Here is a 12,942-nt window from a genome sequence, read left to right as displayed (position 1 = left end):
CATCCACGAGTCTGTAGAAGGTGTCGTAAGATCCTTGGAAGACGTCACTTTGAATTATCCTCACAGTCCCGTCTGTAGAGACCAACGGGCTTCCCAAGCCACCTCTCAATACCCCACAACAGCAACAACAACCTGCCCCGTGGGGACGGAAGAAAAAGAAGGAGTTATTTCTCCTGAAATGCTGATTACGTCAATGTCTTTATTGGAGGATTCGTGATGACAATGCTGCTATGCTTACGTGCCAAGTGTCACAGTAACTAGTAGAATTCCGACCAATATAAAATTAGATGTACTGGTATGTGGAAAAAACACAATGTTAGTTCATGTTGCCAACGTTGGTGTTTATGTCATACAAAGGCAATAATGTAAATGTCCTGTTGTTGCTTGGCCTAGAGTATGAGAAATTAAGAAGGAATTCCTTGATTCCACAAGAAATTGTCAAAGTTATCCAGAAGAAAGAACAACAACGACAACAAAAGCTTTAAAGAGCACTTTGGCAAACTCACCATTCTTAACACAAATATGAGCAGTACACCACGCTTTAGAAACAGGAATGAATAAATATTAGTATAAACCATGTTGTTTTCACTACAGCTACACGATGTCGACTTAAAATACATTGTCTTCTTACCTTAAACCTTAACCTAGGGAATGTGCTATCAGCAAAACATTCAGCGTTACTTCCCTTTGCTTTGACATAGTCTGTTGACGTATCATTCAGCCACTTTTGGGCAGCTGTTTGCAACTGTTGCTCATGGTAACGGTCTGTCTCTGTACAAAGATACAGCATCTTGCAGGCATCCAGCCTCTCAGAGTTTCAGGAGTCATTTATTGCAGATGGTTACACTCTAAATCCACGACTTCCATTTGCTGATATGCTGCTTTGTTTCTCCAAGTGATTTGACATGATTTGCAAGTTGGCAGTTCACAAGAAGTTTTAAAATTTATGCCTACCCTTTTTCTTCCTATATACATGCTCATTTTAGAAATGGATATGTTTGGACATAATGTCAGAAACTATCATTTATCATATAAGGCTGTCAGTTGCCACACCCTGCATGTTGGCCTGGATAGCTACAGTGTGTATTGTACAGCAAACTGTAGCGTCTACACAGTATTCTGCTAAATATACTTCTGTATATTGAGGAATGTCACATCAAATGAAGATGCACATCACGAGCCGTTGCATTTCCCATGTAGCCAGTTAGCAGCCTCATCGGTTTGGACAATACGCTAGAAAATTTCAATCAACTTGTCATAAGGCATAGTCATCACAGTCTTTTTTGGAGTCTTTTGGAGGTTTGATACACTAAGTTATATTGATATCTTGAAAGTGGAATTTGTACTCCACTTCATTCATACATAAAGACTGCAAGGGGGGGGGGGGATTACACCCTCCCCCCCCCCCCCCCGTGAAACTGGAGATGGTGATTCAAATGTTTGAATAGTTCAGTTCAGTTCAGTTGAATTGAGGGTATATCCATTCCATTCGTTCACAAGAAGTACAAGAAAGTAATTTACGCAATCATTATTTGATCTTTAGAAAATACATATATAAGCATCATGAAGTATAATAAGCTATTCATATAATTTCATTAAATAGCCAAGATATCAAAGTACACTTGAAGGATTGACAAAACAAAAAAATAAGTATGAGAATGGAAAACAGTGGCCCACTGAAAAGCAGGGCTTGTACGACATGGGTCACTTGAGACATAATATGTACTAAATATCATCTGGAATTAGTTCATATTTAAAAAAAAAAATCATGATAAACAATAGTCATTTTTTTTTAACAGAAATAAAAAAGATACTAATTACAATTTACAAAATGAGACACTGACAACTACAGTGTTGCAGGCTGTACAGACACCTTTGTACCCAGAGAAGACAACACATAGTGACAGCTATAAAAAAAAAAAAAAAAACTATTTTGGTCAGAAAAAAAAGCAATTTCATCCAGGTACTTCTATTCTGCGCACGACAGCTTTAAAAAACCCACAAAAAACAAAACAAAACAAAACAAAAACTAATTTAGTCAGAAAAAAAAAGTAATTCTATCCAGGCACTTCTTGTCTTTACTAGGTTCCTCTTGTCAATCAAATGTTTCCAGTTCGGTGATCGTTGTTACATCAGCAATGAAAGATTGCATCTGGTGAAAATGCTCCTTTGGAAATATGCAGAGTCTATAGGAGCATTTACATAGCCACCGAAAAACCATAGTTCTTTGCACATTCCAGATTTTTCATTGTGAGTTGCTAAGGAAACTACTGGTATGTGAGCAAAACACCAGAATAAAAAAAAAAAAAAATCCTATGAAGTGAAATATTTGAAAAGGCAGTTTTATTGTTTTTGTTTTGTTTTTGTTTTGTTTTTGCAATGTAAATATCCCTTAGAAATAATCTTTTGTTTGGAGAAATGAGGCTGTTACATTCTTCATACTATACAGTAATCATAGTGTAACACATGTAATACATGATACACATCAACTATTTTGTGCCGCTCACGTTGCCGTGGTTTTATCTTGCAATTTTCTATGAGCTAGCTGAATTATGTTAATGAGATCCATGACATGCCAACATATTATCCCCATTCACACAGTTGCAACGAAAGATTGTATCAACACTAACAAAATCACCAACTTTAAAGGGACTGTACAGTACTGGTTGAGGTAGGGATTCAGAATGATAACATTTCTAAGTGAGATAATGAGAAACCTCTTATGAAATATGAAAGAGCATGTAATTTTAAGAAGGATTCAACATTTATTTGATGAAAATTGGTTTTCAAATGGCTGAGATATCCAAAAAAGTGATAATAATAAAAGGCAACAGGCCACGCCTTTTATTAGGATCTCTTTGTTTCACCTTGTTTTTGGATATCTGAGCCATTTCAAAACCGACTGTCATCAAATAAACTTTTGATACCCCTTAGAATTGCATGCTCTTTGACATCTCATAAAGTGGTTTCTGAATATCTCGCAAAACATTAAAAGCTAAATCCTCACCTCAACCAGAACTGTACACACCCTTTAATAGCTTATTGAAAATGGATACAGTAAAACCAGAAACTTTCATGTGCATATCAAACTGGAAATTTTGCAAGGAGCCAAGATTCGTGAAACTACAATGCACGCAGAAGTTTTTGTCTACACAATGCAATGAACAGGAGTGGCACTTCGCGAAAGTTTCATGCCACGAAAAATACTTTTGGCTCCAATTCGCAGAAGTTTTATGCTGCGAATAGTTCTGGTTCTACAGCAATACTTATTTCTAAGCGATATGAGAGTGTGTGAAACGTCTACTACTAATTGTTTGGACCCCTCACCTTTTGCAGTGCTAATTCAATAAGGTGCTGCTTGATCAAGCGTCCGATCGAATCTGGGTAATGTCAACAGGGCAGGCGATATGTTGTCCCTACCTCAGACAAGGTCTGGGACCGGCAGGAGTTGAAGACAAGACCTGATCCATTTGTGAAGCGCTAACGGAAGGTCAAATGATACTCGGCATCGCTGTCTTAGCACTCTTGTGGCTAGACCCTCTTGCCACGAACATTTATTTATCAGGAGACTAGATCAAGCGTAGCATCTGCCCACGCACTCGTGAAATATGTAGCCATTTGAATTAGGTTTTGATGAATTTGATGTGAAATACATGACATAATCCATCCTCAGAGCTAAAAGGAATTTCCTTTAATGAGTTAAAACTTACCCCCATCTCGATTAGATTTCACAGCAAGTTGGTGGCATACAACATCTGCATAACCGATTATGTAACTCACACTCCTTTCAGACCAATGATAATTGCCCATCAAAGTCCAACTGAATTTAATTGCAGAGAAATGTGATCTACATCAATAATTCACTTCACCATCATGATACCTTCAGGACAAAAGTGCAAGGATGCCTTCTGAAAAATCATGCAAACTGTGCCTAGAAACCTGAGCAGCAATGGGTGGCACAGCAGCGACTACATAATGTGCCTCACCCACTGGGCAGCATGCAAAGATTCAAAGATATTTTCAGCAGAGACTGAAAGGGAGAACCTCCCAGACTGTACTCAGGTGCTGAATCCCCTTCACTGAGTGTTTTCCAAGGGTTTGGAGATTAACTTCTGACTGTAACTTCACTAGTGTTTTGCACAGGGTTTACGAGACTTTTCAGACCACAAAAATTGGACTCACGGATGTAGATGCACTATGAAGAAGGGTATCAGTTTACCAGGTATCAAATTATAAAGAGACAAGGAAAGAATTTCATGCATTTGTATTCTTTGTTGTTGCTGTTTTCTTATGACAACATCGAAAGTGGGGGGGGGGGGGGAGATTCTGATTGACACTAACATTGTGACCACACATTGGATGTTAGATTATGTTGACACAATGCATGTATCATTTTACATTTAACTTACAAGTTTCTCAAGTCTTTCAAAACACCTTGCACAGAAAAGATTTCTTATGAGAAAACATGAGGTAGAGGTGAGTGTCACACATAGTAGTACCCATTCATTGGCCGATGCTTCACTGTGTTAATAGTGGATTGATATCACACTTGAGGGTCCTGTTCACCTTTGTGAACAGTGATTTAAAACATTTTCACGGTATGACATTTCATGCATAATAGGTGTGTGGGTCTGTTGTACCACAAAACATCCTATCGTATAAAATTTTCACGATAAAGCCTAAAATATAAGGAGATATTAACCGTAACTGTAGATGGTTTAGTCTGGAAACATTTCTATTATAACTATTGTTCACATTTTGTATATCTAACAATACTTAACATCGATTTTACCGATTCAAATTTTTACAGTGGTTGTTTCTATCCCTAACTCACATTTTAGAACTATTTTAAAGCACTAATGCTGGGTTTTTGTTTCATCTGCAATTGGTAAATTATGTGATTTTTTTTTCCAGTGGCTCATCTAAAGTGAAATCTGGAGATTATTATCTCAAGTACATGTCTCGTATATATCCCTTTCTTTTTCTCTCCTTCTTCTGTTTCTCAATTTATCGCTTTCATTATCTCTCTGTTTCTCTGTCTCATCTCAAAAAAGAAAAAAAAGGTCTTTTTACAAGAGGGTGACAGACGCGATGTTGGTGCAGACATTACCCTGACAAGGGAAACGCTCCTCTGCGTAAACATTCCGGCCAAGTTCAGGAAAGCAATCCAGGGAGGTAGGTAGGGTAAACACCAGGCAGAAGCAGAACACCGAAGCAGGTGTTAACAGATACACGAGAAGGGATACATCCAAACTTCTTGCATTGGGAGGTACGAGTAGTTTAGTGTATGTCAACAGTTTAAAGTGGCAACAGACCTCCGACTCACCTCTGGTCTAGTTTCAAAACAGGCAGAACTGCTTACATGAATATAAATCAAACAGCCTTTACACACTTTGGGAGAGGGGAAAATGGGGAAAAAAGCATGACGGAATATTCAGTTTATTTTCTTTCTACAAGACAACATACTAGCAGAAATAAAATATGAAATATGAGGCTATTGCTCCAAGAACCGAAACTTTTGTCTATGTAAATCGAAATAGAATCTTGGCAGATCTGTAGAGGACTGCTACACAAATTAAAGTGCCCCTTATACAGAAACCAAATAAACAAGACATATTAAAAAAATACCCCTTTAGTACTGAGTCATGTCAATAGCTTAAAAAGTGCTGTAATACCTTTTAGGTTATCACATGGAAAATGGGATGGAACACTTCTAGTATGCAGCAAAACTCTACAAGCTGTGAGCAACTTGAATAAGGAGAGAAAAAGAGGAGAAGAAAAAGGAAACCTGACTGAAATCTGCTTGAGCACAGAACACCATAATGGACAAGTGTATAACTTGACATGATAAACATATACATACCCACTGGAATCCACTGTATCCACAGAATGTTGCAATTCTTTATTTTTCAGTATCTGGCATCAGCATTGGCAAATCTAATATCTTTATTGTAACAGAATTATATGTTCTGAGTGCATCAAATGTCTAATATACAGCATACTCCTTATTTCATGGGAATATTTTCATATCTTACCCTGATAAATCAACAATCTTGCTTAGTATTTACATGCAGTCTTACTATAATACAGGAGGGGGAGAGGTAGGCCAACTCAGTGGATTTTTCCATAGACTAGCATGATAGTGTGTACATGGCTGTTTTGTCATGCTCGGTGTTATAAATGTTTCTCATCGGCCACTACCTACATGGCTATGTCCCTCCCTCCAGAGTGTGTATTCTATCATCTTCCCCTTCTCGTCATGCTGACCGCCCGGTCGATTGCTAACATGACTGGCAGCTATCAGCTCCCGTGATCTCATTCACCCTCATTAAATAAACACAAAACTCATCCAAGTGGAATTAGCGGCCGGGGCGGGACGCGTGACTTGAGTCCGTTGGGCAGCTTACCCCCGAGGAGGAACGAGCCGCCACAGCCTTAACATTGCAGCCGTCAGCATAACATGGAGCAGACCGATGCCACGGTACGCTGCATTCAATGTGATCTACCAAGGAAGAGGAGGAATACATTGTACTCAGAGGATCAGTGCAAGATAGTCTGACGAGAGACGCTGCAAAAGGACGCTCTTCCACGGCACTTACTTCAAGCTGGCGGATTAACCCTTTGCACGCCACGAGCCAGAAGCCTCATACCACTAGAGAACATCACGCTGAAATCAAGTCAAGCATCACGCCTGAAGTTATCACAGAATTCTGGAATTGAGTCTTGACCTTTCACCTTCAATCTTCATCAGATTTACCCCAATATTGAATAGGTTACTTGTAATATCGTGGCACAGCAGTGCAAGCTCATAATCAGACTCTTTATGACTACTAGCAGTTGATTACTATCAGAAATGATAATAGATTATGACTGTTTTTAATTTTTCTTTGAGTCTTGTGAATAGCAACAAATGTGCTTTCCTACTTATTACACTTGAAATGATGAGCAAACTAAATGCCAGTAACTTTCAAATATTCATAAATACAGGAAAAAATACAAAACTAATTTTCCAACGAAATAAGGAATTGAAAGAGTTCCTTCAAATTCTTCAATTTGTGCAATACAAATCTATCTGACAGGGTATCATTGATATCACTTTCAATTTGAAAAAAAAAATCAGTATTATGAAAATCGTTTATTGAAATACCTTCCTCACAGTGGCTGTTAGATTCACTTCAAGTGAAAAATTGTCTTGTGAAGTCTGGCAAAGCAATTCACTATCTATAATTTTCTTTTTTTTTTTATAATTAGAGATCATGCCACAAGTATGAAAGCCAAGACAAATTGCAAGTGTCATGTGTTGGAGATGAATACACCCAATTAATTATAAACAAGTAATGCAATGTTATCATGAAAATTACACTCTATTAATCTGATAACCTATCTTCTCAAAAATGTAATAAAATGAAGAATTGAATTGAAAAAAAAAAATGTGTATGCATTCATACCCAAGGAAATGTTCAAAACAGAGACAGCCTGAATACATGTGGAGAAGGAGCTTATGTTGAACTCCCTGCACTATCGGCTCTTGAAATGTCTTTGGTACTTAATTGATTTATGATATAGGATATTCAGCAAGATTGGCTGCATCACAAATAGGAAATGCCATTCTAGTCTTTAATCCAGCCGTCTCTACTCACTCTCCTCTATTTTTTTTTTTCACTTCGATAAGATGAAATGTCATTTTCTTAAGCAGTTCCATGTAAACAGACTCGTATGTTCTAATCTTGAATCCAGGCACCTAAGTACTTTTTTTTTTTTGGGGGGGGGGGAGTTGCTTCAACAAGATGAACTTCATTTTTCTTAAAACATTTCCAAATGGACTCATAGTGTCTATTATTTGGTCCGCAAAAGTATGTGGGAAAGAAACTATTGTGGTCGTCGCCGTTGAGTGTGTAGGAATAGCTGAGGAAGATATGTCACTCTCCATCACATATCTCATTCTTTTTAGAGTTCAGGATTGCAAATTGTGTTTGACCACGAGTTGGAGGCACAAAAAAAGTGCTATAAAAAAAAAGAAAAGAAAAAAGAATCAGTTCTCTGTATAACTCCATGAGTTTGCTTCAATAGTAATAACAAGCTTTGTCTGGGTATATCATGCATGGCCATGTGGACATCCCAAAGGTGCACAGAGGTATGTCTTGCATCAACCTTTTGAACAAAGTCAACATATTAGTTTCTATATCATTTCATCACATATGCATCAATTTTTGAAAAATGGTACTTAATTGTACTATACATGGCCACCCTTCTATTATTTGAGGACAAAAACAACAAGAGGCAATGCAATGAGCAATAGTCAAAGAGGAATTGAGGTTTGATGTCCCATTTGCTCACTTGTGTAACACACAATTCCTGGATACATAAGATACCACTGAAGTTGAGGGTTGCAGTGTCAATCCAGTCATTAAAACAATACCCTGTCACTATATACTTCCATGGAATTCTTGATTTTGATTGGCTGTTGAGTATTGTTGCCATGGTAGTTACCATTGGATGGCAAAGTTACCATAATTGTAACTTTTATGCAACGGGCCACAGGTTCTTTGCGCGGAATGAATGACGCAGAATCTTTTACATGCGGGGCCTCCATCTTATGTCCTATCTGAGGTAGAGAGTGTTTTGCTTCTACGCGAGGGGATGGCACAATAACATGCAACATTACTCAGCAAGACTCACTGAGATTCAAAACTGCCCAGACCTGAGCCATTCGACTGAAAGGCAGCTACGCTACCGGCTGAGCCACCTTGCAGCCTTACAAACACAACTTGTCTAACAATCCTATTTCTGAAGCATGTTTCTCAACGTATTCATGAGTAAACAAGTGCTCAAACACTGTCGTACAAATTTGTGAGTCCCTTAGCCAAACACCACCTACAAATGGCATTCCATACAATCGATACAACGGTGAAGCTCTGTCACAAGATCTGAAAGGACTCACTGTGAGTACATCAGAGATGTCAGAGCCAAGAGAGGCGCAGTCCTACTTACATCTAGTTTGACCTCTCTTAACCTCTGAGTGATACTAGCCACGGCTGTATCTAAGATGCAGCTCCCTGCAATATAGAAAGAAGCGCCCACGACTAGACAACGATGGAAAAAAGGGGAGAAAATACAATTTCAGGATTTCTGACCTTTACAGTGTGATGGTGTGAATTGGTAGTGATGCTGTCTTCCGTCACAAAGCAGTATTCATGGTACAGGTCAAAAAGGCAAGCACCATACCAGGCCAAATGAACTGCAGATGAACTTGGGATTGACAGAGATACTGTATGAAACAGACAAGAGACTGTCACAAACAGGTTGCTGGAATCAAACTGGGAGGGAGGCGAGAAAGATGGAGGAACGGAGGGCCTAACAAGACTGCCGTGTGACGATGGGCAGCAGAGCTGGGGAAAGACGGGGGGGGGGGGGGGGGGGGGTGATCTAGAGGTGAGGGGATTGATACAGACAGACAGTGGAAGAGCCCAGGGAGGGAGAGGGAAGCAGCATAGTGGTGAGACAGACCCTGAATAATGTATGATAGAATGAAAAGATACTTGTAAAGTTACACCATAAGGGATGGCGCAAGGACAGGTGGGAAAGACAAAGATGAACGGGGACTGGGCGACATCAGAATCATGACCTCCTACCTCAAGAGTGACAACTTGGCTGATACAGTCTACTAACAGGTGAAAACAAAAACAAAAACAAAAACAAAAAACAAACCTATCAGAACACAGGTTCCAGAGCAGTCAAGAGTCAAGTGATGCATGAAATTGCCCATGGTACAACGTGACACCACAAGAAAATGAGAAAAAAGACATGAAGAAAAACATGAATGTAAGCACCTGAAACACACTGTTAAATGAAGCTATACGAAGATGTCATACGTAGTGATGTCACCCGCTGAAGCAAATATTACGAAGTGATAATTATGAACCTTGGCTGACAACATAAACACGGAGCAAAAGTGTGTTAATACCACACGCATCACCATGAATCATAAAACAAACCCTGACAATTATAACAAAAGTGTGGCTCAGAGCCCTTCGTCAACCCCCCCCCCCCCCCAAATAAAAAAGTACACATAAATTGTCAGCTTCATTAGATCAACCAGCTGGGTTCACAACACAGTCATCTGTTGAAAGATCAACTGTGACATCAACAATTACTGTTCCCCTCTTTCCATTGTCTTGCCTTGTCATGTCTGTCACACAGTTCTTGAGAGTCTTGAATGAGAACAAAACAAAAAATCTATGTGCAATATGTCAGCACAAAAGAGGCAAATCCACACGTAGCAAAAACTGGGATGGAAATCATAAGAATCTCCGAATGAAACTCTTGTCTGAGGTTAGTGATTAGCAGCCGGCGTCTACCGAGATGACAACTCCAGGAAGAGGGTGAGTGAGGCAGTGGGAGGGGGGAAGGTAGGGGAGAGCTCGCACTCCGTTCCCCCAGATTAACGTGTCAGGAAATCCGTGACATGAACGCGTACATACGTACATACGCGCAACACTCTCGCAAAACGCCAGGTGGCGGGGGGGGGGGGGGGAGGGGAGGGGGGAGTCCCAGAAGTAGTCACACCTCACCAGACAAACAAGAAACGATGCTGACAGCCATTGTGCAACAGTGACTTCATCAACCCCAACAATGGCCTCGATTGCAGGTATTTAGTGTTTCATTCTACTTATGCTCAAATAATAATGACTTACAACACCAACAATCTTTTTTCCTGCACTGCCGGTACTTCCAGCTACACTTCTACTTTTACTTCTATGAAATAAAATCAACCATTACTTTCTACAGAAATAAACTAGTAAACTTCTTTCCATCAACGGTATGGTGCAGCATATGGAGGTGCGGCCTTGTCCCCAGCGAATATGACACTGTATAGGTGTTTGTGTGATTTCATAATTTTGTATTTTTTTGTGCGGGGGAAAAAAAGGTCATATATTGTGTTACTACAATATATTCTCTACCTTTGAGAAATATAAAGATAAACTAAACTGAAACTGAAAAAGAAAAATATTTTGTGGGTCCACCACCATCAATTAAATTGCCACGAAAATCAATGCTGACTTTCCCACAATCGGTCACGTCCTATCTGCATGTCATCACGTACACCATGCCTGCAATGTGCAAATCTCCCAATAAAATCCAGATCCAAGTACCTGAACCCTAGTCTTACCGCGTTATCCTAATCTGTACCCTTAGTCACTTTCCCCCTCTGCACCCCTATATTTCTGCAGTGCCGTCACGCAAAATAATGGTGGCAACACTAAGATGGGATTAGACTACCTGGTACATTTAGATGCTGCTGTTGTTTTGATATCAGAGTTTTGCCAGTCATGACATCCATATTTTATATGGGAAAAATCGCACAATTAGTAACATTTGGATCATGATCTGAATAAAACTTTTTTTTTTTTTGGCTTGCCTAGAGTTCACATGGCAAATTAGTGAGATTTAGATCATGACCCAAACATAGATGTTTGGATTGCGACCCATATCTCACTCCCAAACTGTCTTGTGAACCCCCCCCCCCCCCCCGCCCCCCTCCTTAGAGCATGTCTCAACGGCATTGATTACACTGATGGGATGTGGATTGCAATGTGAGAGGATGGCTGTTATGGCATCAGCTGGAGGAGGTAAACAATTAGGAACCTCCTCAAGATGACTCACACACAAAGCTGGCTCAAAAATCATCTCAATTGCACATTTCACAATCTATGTTTACTAGAAATCATCCTACAGAGAAAGGCCACTTGCATCAGTATGTGTGTTGTTCTTCTTCTTATTATTATTATTATTGGTGTTTTTGTACAGAATATCACTTGATTCAGAACGAATAAATGAGAGCGACATTTTCCACTGAAGTGGACCAAATGGAGTTACAGCCATTTGACTGTCAGTAAAGCATCCATGGTTTCCTTCTGGGGAGACAGTCATATCTGTTGCAGTCTCAAAACTTTGATATTAGTCACATAGTACCCTATAGATTGTCTGTTTTTTGCTGTATTGCTAGGACATAAACATTTTTTTTTTTCTTGAATCCATTAACATATGAATCAATAAATCATGTTTTGTACTATTTTTCAGATATATATTCATATATATTTTGAGACTATATACATATTTTATCAATTCTATACATTTTCTTGACTAGAGTTGCAGAAGATACTGTCCTTTGGCAAAGAGCAAAGTTACTAATCTTTCAAGAATGAAGCAATGACTACGAAGTCATGTGATCAAATAAAAACTATAAAATGTCAGATTATATTGCATATAGATAGTTTATTGACTTATAAATGGTTATTACTCCTGTATAAAGATATGTATGAATTTTTGAAAATCACCATCAATTAACATAATGCTCTTGTTTAACTGGTCACGTTTTGCAAACTTTTCCTTTACAGTAAATTCCCCTCAAAGTGTGGATATTTTAGATTGACGGTCAATGACACTTTCAGCACAAAGTGCTACTGCACTTCTTTTGAAGAATCCATTAAAAACTGAAGAAGTAAATCCCATGGGTATTCAGTTTAACATGAATATATGAATATATGAATATAACTACTATTACTCAAGGAATATTAACCTGGAAAGTGCTGAACCTTCTAGTGGAAGATTGTGCTATTTGCAGCATTGCCACCAAAAAGTCTGTGAGATTTTCATTTGAAAACTGGGCACACTATGGGCCATATCCGCAAGACTCCCCCCTGGACTTCTGATGGGTCTGAGATTTCTTAAACTTTGGGTCAAAATGTAAGACGATAATTAAGGGATGGTATAGTATTGGTTGAGGTGAGGATTCATTCTTTAACTTTTTGCAGGATACTTAGAAACCAATGTAAATTCTTCTCATTCATCCAGTCGAAGTACAAGATCAAAGATTAGTTGAATCAAGAAACTGGAAATAAACTCACTGTTGCGACGTTTCGCCAATTATCAATTGGCTTC

The 12,942-nt window shown here is 38.9% G+C and overlaps 1 protein-coding gene across 1 annotated transcript in view; it reads right to left on the bottom strand.

The window, feature by feature from the left end:
• LOC140228696 (oxysterols receptor LXR-alpha-like) overlaps nucleotides 1–12,942 on the bottom strand; it is a 193,310-nt gene that overhangs the window by 109,337 nt on the left and 71,031 nt on the right. The gene's annotated exons all lie outside the window — the stretch shown is intronic.

The sequence above is a fragment of the Diadema setosum genome, chromosome 5, assembly GCF_964275005.1.
Source record: "Diadema setosum chromosome 5, eeDiaSeto1, whole genome shotgun sequence".
Taxonomy (NCBI): domain Eukaryota; kingdom Metazoa; phylum Echinodermata; class Echinoidea; order Diadematoida; family Diadematidae; genus Diadema; species Diadema setosum.
This window is presented reverse-complemented; position numbering and strand designations above follow the sequence as displayed.